At 37.8% G+C, this 13,473-nt stretch overlaps 1 long non-coding RNA gene across 1 annotated transcript; it reads right to left on the bottom strand.

Moving 5' to 3' along the window:
- Positions 1 to 653: 653 nt before the first annotated feature.
- On the bottom strand, positions 654 to 13,422 carry LOC109275571 (uncharacterized). The gene is made up of 3 exons (XR_002084254.2): positions 13,104 to 13,422; positions 2,150 to 2,368; positions 654 to 996 (listed from the first exon to the last, which is right to left on the bottom strand). It is a non-coding gene; the product is annotated as an uncharacterized LOC109275571 (long non-coding RNA).
- Positions 13,423 to 13,473: the final 51 nt, after the last annotated feature.

The following is a 13,473-nucleotide window of genomic DNA, read 5'->3' as shown; positions in this document are numbered from 1 at the left end:
TCTTAACATAGAAATTCTATTTCATAAAACAGTAGCTCCACTTTTTGGCACTAGGATATCACTCATTACCTACAGCTTAAATTTTTAATTTAGTGGACATGTAGTCAAACATTGCCTTAATATACAGGTGTCCTTTTACAAACAAGTCTGTACTTTGAAGTATTTATATTTTCATTCACAAACTTGAGCTAGGAAAATTAGTGTACTTAATGACAAAACGATATCTTTAATACAATTTTGTTTCTTTTTAAAAAATATTTTGGGTCTTTGGTTTAAAATGGCACTAGGCTAGAAAGTTGCCTCACAATTTCTAAACAAGATGCTCATGGGGGTTTAGAAAAAGATAAATACTCCACAATCCCAAAAAGTGATGCTTAGAATCAGCCTACTGCCAGAATCTGGGTAGAATTTCTATGATAAACTTGATGAGTCTGCAGTGAGAAAAATGACTTCTATCACATTCTTCGCATCACGCAGGACAACAGTCATTCATATGAAAAGAAGGAGGTAGATTCCTGAGATCCTTGGAGTCGTAGGCTTTATACATATTAGAAGAAAAAGCAGCCGTGCCATTATGGTAAGGATTCTACTTTTTTTTTTTTTCCCAATGTCTATTTATTTATTTTTGAGAGAGTGAGGGAGGGGGGAGAGAATACATGGCGGGGAGAGGGGGAGAGAATTCCAAGCAGGATCCACACTATCAGTGCAGAGCCTCATGCAGTGCCAGATCTCATCAACTGTGAGCCAAAAATCAAGAGCCTGACGCTTAACTGACTGAGCCGCCCCAGGGACCCCAGGATTCTGCTTGAGTGCCAGTGGCAAAATCCGGCCACCTGCTTGTATGCTGATACATACTTAGAGAAGGCTTCTTCTAGTGAGAAGGAGGCTCGGTGTTGGGGAATACCATGAAGAGGAGTTGCAGCAGTAGCACTGGGGTGGAAGCTGTTGATTGTCAAGGCTGATGCATCTTGGAACTACCGTCTCCCCTCTATGCAGCTATTGGTAGTGTCAAAGATAAGAGGTATTTAGTGACAATTTATATTGGGGGAATAGAGCTTTTCATGTCACACAGTACTTTCGCTGAATAATCTGAGGATCCAGCCTACTATAAAAATCCAACAGAAGAACTACCATTTGTATTTATTCTTATCCAATGAGAAACAAACATTAAGCTTTACCAGTATTTTGTATACAAATCTATACTGTACCCTCCTTCTTTTCCAGGGCTCATCTGCAGTGTTAGTGAGGTCTTGAGGGAAGAGTCGGAGCCCACAGCTTAGAGGGGTTGACAGGAGTGCCCGTTTTCATCCCTTCCCTTTTGTAGGACAGCAACATATTGTGGTTTATAAATGCCCACTAAATAGAGTAATGGACTGGATTTGTGTTTAACTTAAATTTTCCTCACAAGATCACACATGTCTTCAAAGTCAAAGTCAGAGAACAGATTAAATGAGAAGACAACAAATTAGAACAAAACATAAGAGGAGGAAGCTGATACCAAAAAGGAGTTGGGTTATTTAGGAAGCATGTAAAGAAGCCATTTAGTAAAACAGAATAATTTAAATCCTCAATGGAAATGATAGAGTATAAATGATAGTTCAGAAATTTTAATCAGGGCTGTAGAGAATACACTTAAGATATTACCTTCTAATTCAGAAGAAAAGGACAAAGAGATTAAAATGAAAGAGAAAATAATAGCAAAGAAATAAACAATAACAGGCAAAAATTTAAAGTATTAATAATTTTAAACTAAAACTAGAATTAACTTTGACCCATCAAATTAACATAGACAAAATTAAGTGAAAACATCTAGTTTTAGTAAATATGAAGGCAATCAGAACTCTCTTAGAGTTTATTTTAGTGTACATTGTATTTAAAAATCCATAGCAGGTAATTAGGCATTGAAACACATTATAAAACTTGTATGTTACCTGACTTATCAAATCCAATGGAAGGAATTTATCCTAAGAATGTAATCAGGGACACACATAAAGTAAAATCTCCTACTGGCATGAATGTCTAAGGGACTAGTTAAATAAATCATGATACACCTCTGCAACTGAACACTTTGTGGTTTGAGGCCCATTAAGGATAACTGCAAATTCTTTGACACTCCTCTTATTAAGAAGTGGGATCTATTTCTCTTCACCTTGGATATGGGCTGGCCTTAGTGACTTGCTTAACCAATAAAATGTGGTAGAAGTGGTGTTCTCAGATTCTCAGAGTTGGGTAATAAAGAAGAAGCTATTCAGCTTCTGCTCGGGTCTCTTGCAACACTCGTTCTTGGACCACTTGCCATATAATAAGACCAGCTATCCTGAGGCTGTCATGCTGGAGAGGCTGTGTGAGGACACCACATGGAGAGGTCCTGTAACCAAAAGAAAAAGAGATGTTGGGCATTTTAAGTCTCCAGGTTTTCCAGCCATCCCAGTTGAGGCCACAGTTATCAGGAAACAGAAAGAACTCATCCCTGCCAAGTCCTGCCCAAACTGCAGATAGATGAGCAAAAGGAATGGTTCTTATTTTAAGCCACTACATTTTGGAGTGGTTTGTAATACAGCAATAAATAAGTAGAACATGATTTGGTGTGTGGAATTGGTATAGGGGCAGAAAATTCTTCCCTTCTTCCTTCCAGATGCTTTGGTTGGCCTAATAATTAAATTGACATAAGCCAAAAAAAAAATAAATAAATAAATTTGTGAAGAATTGATGAGACAAAGAAGTCTGGGCTTAGGATAGTAAATTAGTGAGGAAGATGGCACCTGGGTGGCTCAGTTGGTTGAGCAGTTGACTCTTGATTTTGGCTCAGGTCAAGATCCGAGTCATGGGATCAAGACCCGTGTCAGGCTCCATGCTGTGTGGAGCTGCTTAAGATTCTCTTCCTCTTTCTGCCCCTCCCCCACCCATTGTCTCTAAATAAATAAATAGATAGATAAATAAACATTTAAAAAAGAAATATACTCTCAAATTCATTTGGCAGAATTGATTTTCAGGACTGACCATTTTACATATATTCCTCAAATCATGTAATAGCCTTTAGAACTTACATGAGTTCATTTTAGTTAAATACATATATTACAGTGTTATATATGTTTTACATATATGTTCCTATATACATGAAGTTAGAAACAGTAATAGCTCACAGTAATTAGCATCACATAGTGATAAATTAATTGCTTAGCAAATACTAATGACAAACATTTCTATTAAGAAATAGACGTAAGAAATCCTTGGCATTTCCACAAAGGAATTGAAAAATGTATGTCTATAACAAAGCTACACGTTGATGTTTATAAGCAACTTCATAACTGTCAAAACTTGGAAGCAACCAACAGGTTCTTCAGTAGGCAAATGGATAAATAAACTGTGATACATCCATACAATGAAATATGCAGCACAAAGAGAAAGGAGTTATCAAGTCATGAAAAGATATGTAGGAAACTTAAATATATATTACGAAGTGAAAGAAGCTAATCTGGAAAGGTTATATACTCTATAATTCCAACCATATGATATTTAGAAAAAACAAAATTATGAACACATTAAAGACCAGTGATCTCCAAGGGTTGCAGGACAGTGTTTTTATATGGAAATCTCCTGCCAAGCAACTGTTAAAGCTGTGGATTTTAGGCTGTGGATATCATACTATAGTTCTCATAGAATAATAGTGATATTGAGAGATCTTATTGGAAAGGTTGCTTTACAGTTGTTGTAGGAAGCATCTTATATGGTTCTGATTGATACCAGCATCCTGGTGTTCATGTTTTGTATACCTTTCCTTGAGTGTAATCTGGACAAGTAGCTTGGTTCTAATCAGTAAAACATGACAATGGTCATGGGGGGTAATGGCCACAATTAAGTTACAAATCATTGTGACTTCTGTCTTGTTGGGAGACTCTATCTATTGTCTGCATGGCTTGCACACTTTGATGATATGAGCTGCATTGTGGGAGAGGCCCAGGAGGCATGTAACTGGGAGGGCTCCAGTAAATAGACAGGTAAGAAGTGAGGATCTCAGTCAACCCAATCTGAATGCTGCCAACAGTCACTGAGTGAGCCTGGTGACAGACCCTTCTCTGGCTGCAACTTCAGATGAGATGCTAGTTCAGATGAGATTCCTAGTTCAAACACCTTCATTGCAGCCTTGTCATAGGCTGTGAAAACAGGGGACCCAAATAAGCCATGTGAGGTTTCTTGACCCAGAAACTATGAGATAATGAATGTGTGTTGCTCTGTAACAATAGATAATAAAAGATCCTTTTCAGTAAAACTGCTTTTATGTAAGTCCTTAAAAAAAAACAAAAAACAACTAATTAAATGAACAAAACTCATCTTCATATAAATCATGCCAATTTTATGAAACTCTCCTTTTCTAAGAAAGTCATATAATTCATCTGGCAAGGCAAAACAGTATCTACTATAATGTGTCTTCTAGATGTCAGACACTCATGCTATTTCTCCCTAAATCATCTGTTATGATGAAGAAGGGAAATGGGAGATATGAGATTCATCCAACAAAACCTACATGATACCAGAGGACCTACAGCTCACCTTTTTCTAGAGGGAAGGACAGTATCAAATTCCTTCACTAAGACCACCACAGAGTTTTGTGTCAGAGATTTCCCTAGTCATCATTTCCTTCAGACACAGAGGTGTACATACAATAATGTAAGATGGCTTCTTCCCCCATTTGACCTCAGGCAATTTACTTAGCTTCCCTGGATCTCCATTTTTTTATCAATAAAATGAAGTTTTTGGATTATATGATGATGTATAAAAACACCTCCCATAACTACTAAAATATTGCAAATAAGTGCATCTAAAAAGATGCTACATTCTTGATGTGGCCACTCCAGAAGCTTCTGATAAGAGACTATAATCTTTAATGCAAAGTTGTTGGATGTACAGCCTGAATGTGCCAACAATTTATGCTCACACATTTTATTGCAAACTTAAATCCTCTGCAATCCACAGAGATTCTTTCGAGTAGAGCCTCTAGGCTTTTTTTTTTTTTTTTTTGGACACTTGTTTTTTCATATTCCTAGTTCAACTTTAAAAGTATTTATTCCTCACACAAAAAACCTTAAAATACCTAGGAATAAATCTAACCAAAGACGTGAAAAATCTATCCACTGAAAACTATAGAAAGCTTATGAAAGAAATTGAAGAAGACACAAAAAAATGGAAAGAGATTCCATGCTCCTGGATAGGAAGAACAAATATTGTTAAAATGTCAATACTACCCAAAGCAATCTACATATTCAATGCAATCCCTATCAAAATAACAACAGCATTCTTCACAGAGCCAGAACAAATAATCCTAAAATTTGTATGGAACCAGAAAAGACCCCAAATAGCCAAAGCAATCTTGAAAAAGAAAACCAAAGCAGGACACAACAACCCCAGACTTCAAGGTATACTACAAAGCTGTAATCATCAAGACAGTATGGTACCAGCACAAGAACAGACACTCAGATCAATGGAACAGAATAGAGAACCCAGAAATGGACCCACAAACATATGGCTAACTAATCTTTGACCAAGCAGGAAAGAATATCCAATGGAATAAAGACAGCCTCTTCAGCAAGTGGTGCTGGGAAAACTGGACAGGAACATGCAGAAGAATGAACCTGGACCACTTTCTTACACCATACACAAAAATAAACTCAAAATGGATGAAAGACCTCAATGTAAGACAGGAAGCCATCAACATCCTTGAGGAGAAAGCAGGCAAAAACCTCTTCGATCTTGGCCGCAGCAACTTCTTATTCAACACGTCTCCAGAGGCAAGGGAAACAAAAGCAAAAATGAACTACTGGGACCTCATCAAAATAAAAACCTTCTGCACAGTGAAGGAAACAATCAGAAAAACTAAAAGGCAACCGAAAGAATGGGAGAAGATATTTGCAAATGACATATCAGATAAAGGGTTAGTATCCTAAATCTATAAATAACTTATCAAACTCAATACCCAAAAAACAAAGAATCCAGTGAAGAAATGGGCAAAAGACATGGATAGACATTTCTCCAAAGAAGACATCCAGATGGCCAACCGACACATAAAAAATTCTCAACATCACTCATCATCAGTGAGTTACCACCTTATACCTGTCAGAGTGGCTCACATTAACAACTCAGGCAACAACAGATGTTGGTGAGGATGTGAAAAAGAGGATCTCTTTTGCATTGTTAGTGGGAATGCAAGCTGGTGCAGCCACTCTGGAAAAGAGTATGGAGGTTCCTCAAAAAACTAAAAATAGAACTACCCTATGACCCAGCAATTGCATTGCTAGGCATTTATCGAAAGGATACATGTGTACTATTTCGAAGGGACACATGCACCCCCATGTTTATAGCAGAACTATCAACAATAGCCAAAGTATGGAAAGAGCTCAAATGTCCATTGCTGGATGAATGCATAAAGAAAATGTGGTATATATATATACAATGGAGTATTACTTGGCAATTAAAAAGAATGAAATCTTGCCATTTGCAACTATGTGGATGGAACTGGAGGGTATTATGCTAAGTGAAATTAGTCAGAGAAAGACAAAAATCATATGACTTCACTCATATGAGGCCGTTAAGAGACAAAACAGATGAACATAAGGGAAGGGAAACAAAAATAATATAAAAACAGGGAGGGGGGAAAAAACAGAAGAGACATAAATATGGAGAACAAACTGAGGGTTACGGGAGGGGTTGTTCGAGGGGGGATGGGCTAAATGGGTAAGGGGCACTAAGGAATCTACTCCTGAAATCATTGTTGCACTATATGCTAACTAATTTGGATGTAAATTCAAATATAAATAAATAAATAAAACTAGTAAAAAAAAAAGTAATTATTCCTCATAGTCGTTACTCTAGAAGTGACAATTCCTTTCCTTCAGAGCAAGAAAGAAATAAAAAAATGTTCCACAACAGGGGCACCTCGGTGGCTCAGCTCAGTCACTCAAGCATCTGACTCTTTATTACGGCTCAGGTCATGATCTCACAGTTCATGGGATTGAGCATTGAGTTGGGTCATGGGCTGATAGTGTGGAGCCTGCTTGAGATTCTCTCTCTCCTCTCTCTCTGCCCCTCCCTCTCCCTCCCTCTCTCTCTCAAATAAACAAATAAAGATTAAAAAAAAAATTCCACAACTGCCAAAGAGAAATAAGCACAAAACTGAATGATATTCCCTATGGTAACTCACTTTTAAATAAATTAATATTTATAAGGTGTTTAATGAATCTAAAACTAATGATAGAAGTCAGAGAAATTAGAAGAGGAAAAATAATCAGCACTGTACAAATAATAATTTACAAAAGAAAATCAGAGAAGCAAAAAATAAAGTAGGTAAGAAGCAGATGCTAAAGTGATTTTCTAAAAGACAAATGAAGTCACAAAAAATTAATTCCCTTAAGGAATAAAGATCTATTTTTCCTTGGCATTCTTGCTCTTAGACGTGCACTCTCCAGGATTGTTTAGTAATCCTTTAATGCCTATAGAGACATTTATTAACACCAATATCCACCATTGTTTCATTTACTGTCAGCACCTAGTTTTTCTTTGGGAGAACACCCTGCTGAGGTTTGAGGGCCATGTGGTTCTGACCAGAATGACAGCACATTCTCTGGGAGAAACACTGCAATAACCTTCACTTAGCTATTGCTGTACAGTTTGGGTTCTGATACTCTCTTAAACACTTCTAATCTTGGGGCACAGAGCACATGAGTCTTAATTTCAAGGTCGTGAGTTCAAGCCACATGTTGAGCATGGTGCTTGTGAAACACGGGCCTACGCCGGCCGACTCCACCTTGTTCTGTGTCCCTCACCTTGACCACGCCTCCTCCCCTTGAGTAACCTCCTGCTCACCCATTCAAACTTCCCGATCAAAACATGCCTGGAGACCTGCGTAACATGACTCAGACCCTTCCCCAGCTAATTGGCTGAGGCCACAGCCATTACCTCACCAACTGCCCCTAGGCCCCAATAAAACCTTTGTGCTTTTGAAACTCGCTCTCTCTCCCCGGCATCTCACCGCTGCATTGGTGCAGGTAGGGGATTGAGCTCAAGCTAGCTCGAATAAAGGCTCTGTGCTTTTGCATCGGACTCGGCTCCCTGGTGGTCTTTGGAGATCACGAATTCTGGGCATAACACTTGCACTTCCAACCTTATGCCTCCCCATATTTTAGGAGGATAAAAATTACACATTAACATCCATAATAAATTACTTATTTAGGAATTTAACTTTTTATAACAAAATCGATTAAAATGTTTAATTCAGTATTTTCTTTAAGTAAAATACAAATGTTCACTGATATAGCTTTTGGAAAAAGACAGCTTTCATAGTTTTACTAGTGAAGATCTGTGCTCCCAAATATATGATATTCCAAAGAGTACAGCCATTGTTGAGCATTCCCTTGTAGTTACGAAAGCTACATGCCTGAAGGACACAGCAGCCAGGCTATTCATGTGTGACATAATTTGGTGCATGAGTACTATATCATTCCAGCAGGTCAAGACATTAGGCTAGGTCATCAAACAGGTTTTTGTATACCCAAACAATAAATATAGGAATCCAAAGACAAGTCATTTCAGTTATTTCTAAATCCCTGAATCAATAAGTTTCATGGAGGAATTTGTGAACCAGAAGCTTTGCTTTTAAGGTGTTTTTTTTTCCTCTTATAAGTTTATTTATTTTGGGAGAGAGAGTGCAAGGGGGGGAGGGCAGAGAGAGAGCAAGAAAGAATCCCAAGCAAGTTCTGCACTGTCAACATGGAGTGGTATGTGGGGCTCAAACCCATGAGCTGTGAGACCATGACTTGAGCTGAAATCAAGAGTTGGATGCTTAACTGACTGAGCCACCCAGGCGCCCCACTCCCACCTTTTTTTTTTAAATCATAAAGACTAATACACCATGAAGTAGTTGAATTGTAAAGGCAGTCACAAGAGTCTCACTGGGGCAAAACAAAACAAAATGGTGCCTCTTCCCTTGTATTCTTAATCTTCTAAACCAATAGATGATATCTGTGATGAATGAAAACCACAGGCCAGTTGATACACTTCAAGTGTGAAATAGGAAAATCTTTTTTTTTTTTTTTTACTTTGGTGTTCTAAAAGTTGCCTTTTTCATATTCAATTCTCTTTTCAAGGCAGGCCAATTTTACCTTTTAGTCAAATTTATTTCTTCTCCATCCCTACCCTACCACTGCCCTAATAAGCCATCATCATTTATCTCTCAAACCTAACTTCTAACCTGCCTTCAAGCAGCTGTCAGATTGACCTACATGAAACACTATCTAGCCATGTTACTCCCCTTGCCTAAAACCTTTCCAAACCAGCAGCGGCTGTAACCACCTACAACATGAAGGCCACACTCCTCCTTCCATGGTCTGGCTTCTGATTTCTTTTCAAGCTTCATCTCTTTCTGAATTCTAAACTCCTGCAACCTAGAAGTGCTAGAAGTTTCCTACATGTATCATGCCTTTCCTCACATAGGATCTGGAATGCCATGCTCCACTTTGAATTATCAGCCTAGCTAAGATCGGAACACCAACTTAGGTGGCATAATTTTGTGGCCGATGGGATGATTTTGAAATCTATCAGAGTAGTGTTTGAATGTCCCTTTGTTACACACTATGTATGTGGATTCAAACAAACTATTTAACCTGCTAAAGCCTCAGTTTCCCCATCTCTAATATAGGGGATATAATACTGATTATAGAGTTGTATTGAAGATTAATTGAGAGAGTGTTTATAAAATTCTTAGAGGAATATGTGGCACATACTAAGTCCTTATAAGTGTCTATAAATTCACTTTCAGATGAAGACTCTTCTGAGACCTCCGCTCCCTGACTATGAAAGGTGCCTCCCTTCCATTCTCCTGCAACAACCTATCCACATTTCTATCATAGCAATTACAATATTGTAATACAATTATCTTTCATATAATGACTTTCTTCCCTTGATGGTGAATCCTTTCAGTACCATAACCACATCTATTTCATTTTTGCAACACTGAATTAATACTGTGCTTTTGGATACTTACCGGAATTTCTAAAAAAAATGTAAATGCGCACCTCACATACTATTCCATGACTGTGAACTGTTTCTCTCATTTAACAAAAGAGTATCCTAGTGTGTCAAGTTATTTTCTCAACTAGTTTATTTACTACCCTCTGACTTCAAAAACTCCCACAGTGGTTGTCATCATCTTTTTATGTATGGTTTGCAAAATTCTAGCCCTGAACTTTTTTCCCAAGCACCTGTTAGATACTGAATATCTAAGTGTCACATTCTAGTAAACATCAATTCATTTTCCAGTATACCAAAGCTAGAAAATGTGAAGTCATCCTGGACTCCTACCTCTTTCTACATCAAATTAACCCTGTTAATTCTGTCTCCAAAATACCCACCAATTACTCTTTCATCCCTGTTCTCTGCCAGTGACTCATTCAGGCCTTTAGCGTGTCTCACCTAGATTATAAAAATCGGAGCCTCCCCTCTCTCTGTCTCCATTTCTCTCTCATCACTTCATTTGCTTTCCTCTTCAGTCTACTTACACCCCATTGTTACAATAGGTTTCTGAAAACAAAAACCTGATGTGTTATTTCCTTGCATACAGTACAATAGCTTCTGGGCAGGAAAATGGTGAAATGCTAACTAGCAAGACCTTTTTCAAAGTTCTTCACCAACTTGACTGAAATTGTTTTTTCCACACATAACTCCTGCCACTTTTCTCCCTTTTTCCTCAAATAACTTCGATTTTGTAATATGAAAGTATTTATAAAGCCCTAATTCGAAAATACATGAAACTCTAAAAATTATCACAGATTTTAAAAACTGACTTAAAAAATGAATTCTAAGCTGTAGTTTTCACTGGAGACACACGGTGGCACCATTTTAGCTGCCTAACAGTATTGGAGGTCCTTTGTTAAGGTCCCCTAAATACGCTTTTAAAGTTGTGCATGTGCTTGTGAGGACTGCTGTGATGTCATCCTAAACATTATTAACAGTATGCTAGGGTTAAAATGCTTCACAGTAACTTTGAAGCAAATTTAGAGGTGCTAGAATTATTTACGTATTAGGATTTTATTTATTATTCCCTTTATTATGGGCTAAATTGCCCCTCCCCCACCTCCAAATTCATATGTTGATGTTCTAACCCCAGTACACCTCAGAATGTGACTCTATTTGAGGATAAGATCTTTAAAGAGGTAATTTAGAATGAGGTTTTTAGGGTTGGTCCAAATCTAAAATGACTGGTGTGCTTGTAAGAGGAGATAAGGACACAAAGAGGTACAGAGGGAAGGCCATGCAGAAACAGGGAGAAGACAATCACCTATTATCCAAGGAGAGAGGAGGCCTCAGGAGAAACAAGCCCTGCTGACACCTTGATCTCTGACTTCTAGACTCCAGAACTATGAGAAAATGCATTTCTATTGTTTAAGCCAACCAGTCCGCGGTACTTTGTTATTGCAGCCCTAGCACACTGAGAAGCCCTTTAAACATGTTTTAAAATACATGTATACAATATACATAAATACAATAGTTGTGGATTGATGTAACCAATCCAATGTAACCAACTGATGTAATACTAAGGATGTAATCTCCCTATTATATAGTTATTCATGGGGGAGAGGATTCTTGATTTATGTCAGATTTTAATTATGTGAGTTCTTCAGAAGTCCTTGCCTCAAAATGCCACTGTCCCAAGTCTTGCCCATTTCCCTCTACCGACCATGAATTCAATAGTTCGTATGTTTTTACTTATTTTCCCTTGCTCAACAGACTTTAATGGAATGGTTAAGGGTGCAGACTCTGGAGTTAGACTGTTTGGGGTCACAGCCCACTTCATCACTAACTGTGTAACTGTGGGAAGTTTCTTAAAAAGCCACATTTTTCTCAGATGTCTGTAAAAAATAGTCACAAGAATACCAGCATTCCAGGGCCCTGTAAGGCTTAAACAAGTTGATAAAAACAAAGTTGTGTAGAGTAGTACTGGGAACATAGTGGGTACAATTATGCTGTCCACAATCCCTCTGCTTGGTTAAACTATAGTAAAACTTTTTATCCTTCCAGGCTCAGAGGATAATATACCTCCACTTTGAAACTTTATTGACTCAACCTTCCCCTTCTCCCAGATTGAAAACCAAATAAACTTGTGCTGTCAAAGATATTGCAGAGGGATGAGCTCTGGTTTCAAATACAGATTTTTCCATTTTACCTATTATGTGATTTCAGACAGTTTGCTTAATTTCTTCGAGTTCCCATATCAAGTCCAGTACCTGACACAACAAATGCTCAGTGAGTATTTTTCTAATGAATACACATCCGTGGGTTCGGGAATGTAGCATCAACCCCATAAGATATTGCAGTGTTCCCAGAATGTGGGACTAATGGAGGTACCAAGATGACTTTAGGTGAGACAGACATGGCATCCAGAACACTGAATCATACAGAGAAAATTCTTCCAATTTTATTTCAATACCGCTAATTGAGTCAAGGAGAAAAATCTTTGTTTAGTGCTATGTTTCTAAATTCTTCTGTAATGCCTGCTAATCCATGTTTTCAATCAAGAGAGATTCAGAGCCTTTCACAGGTAAGATGTTAGCATTGAATCACATTTTTTAAAAATTAATTACACTTATTTTTACTGTTTTAATTTATGACAGGTCATTCTTTTTCTATTTATAGTAAGGATACAAATTTTTCTTTTAAAATAAATTAAGTATCAAAGATAATTTGATTTAAAGAAAAATATTAAGTATATAAAAGGAGTATAAAGATATGGTGAAATCGATGAGAATAATATTCAAATTACTGCTGTTTGGGCAACACCGATTTCTGTAAAGTACCACGAATTATCATGTTCATTGTACTTCAAGGTACCTGTAAAGTTTATTCTCTAACAAAGGTGACAGTAATTAGTGTTGTAACAAGTACTGTTTTGGTTAATTAATAGGAGTCCAAGAACAAACTAGAACCAATACAATGGTGAACTCAACACAGCTGCTGTTACCATTCCTCTGTATCGAACACTAGATAGTCCAAAAAAGCTCAAAGGTGATAGTGGGGGACAGACACTGGTCTCATTATCTCTTATCATTACCACCCACCTTACTTAGCCAGAGCTCTGCCCTCTGCAAGGTCAGTATTTGTTGACATCGTAACTTGAAGATGATGGAGACTTCTGGGAGTTCAGTGTGTAACTTTTTTTCACCTTCTCTCCTGTCCCAAACTTTCCCAGGATACATTATTGCAATCAATTTTACCACCCGTGTCCTTACAGGTGCACTAAAATATTAGCAATATCACTAACAACACGGGGACTCTATTTCGACTTTAAGACTTTCAAAAACAGTTGCAATATTATTTGCCATTTGATAGGAAGCTAAATGCCAACGCTGTTTCGAGCTCCAGACTGACACTGCTGGAGAGCGCTTCCCCTCACGTGACTCCCTTACAGCCCCGCGCAGAGGCACGCCG

This window comes from Panthera pardus, unplaced genomic scaffold (genome assembly GCF_024362965.1).
Source record: "Panthera pardus isolate Hobbes unplaced genomic scaffold, ASM2436296v1 HiC_scaffold_13, whole genome shotgun sequence".
NCBI classification, from domain to species: Eukaryota; Metazoa; Chordata; class Mammalia; order Carnivora; family Felidae; genus Panthera; species Panthera pardus.
This window is presented reverse-complemented; position numbering and strand designations above follow the sequence as displayed.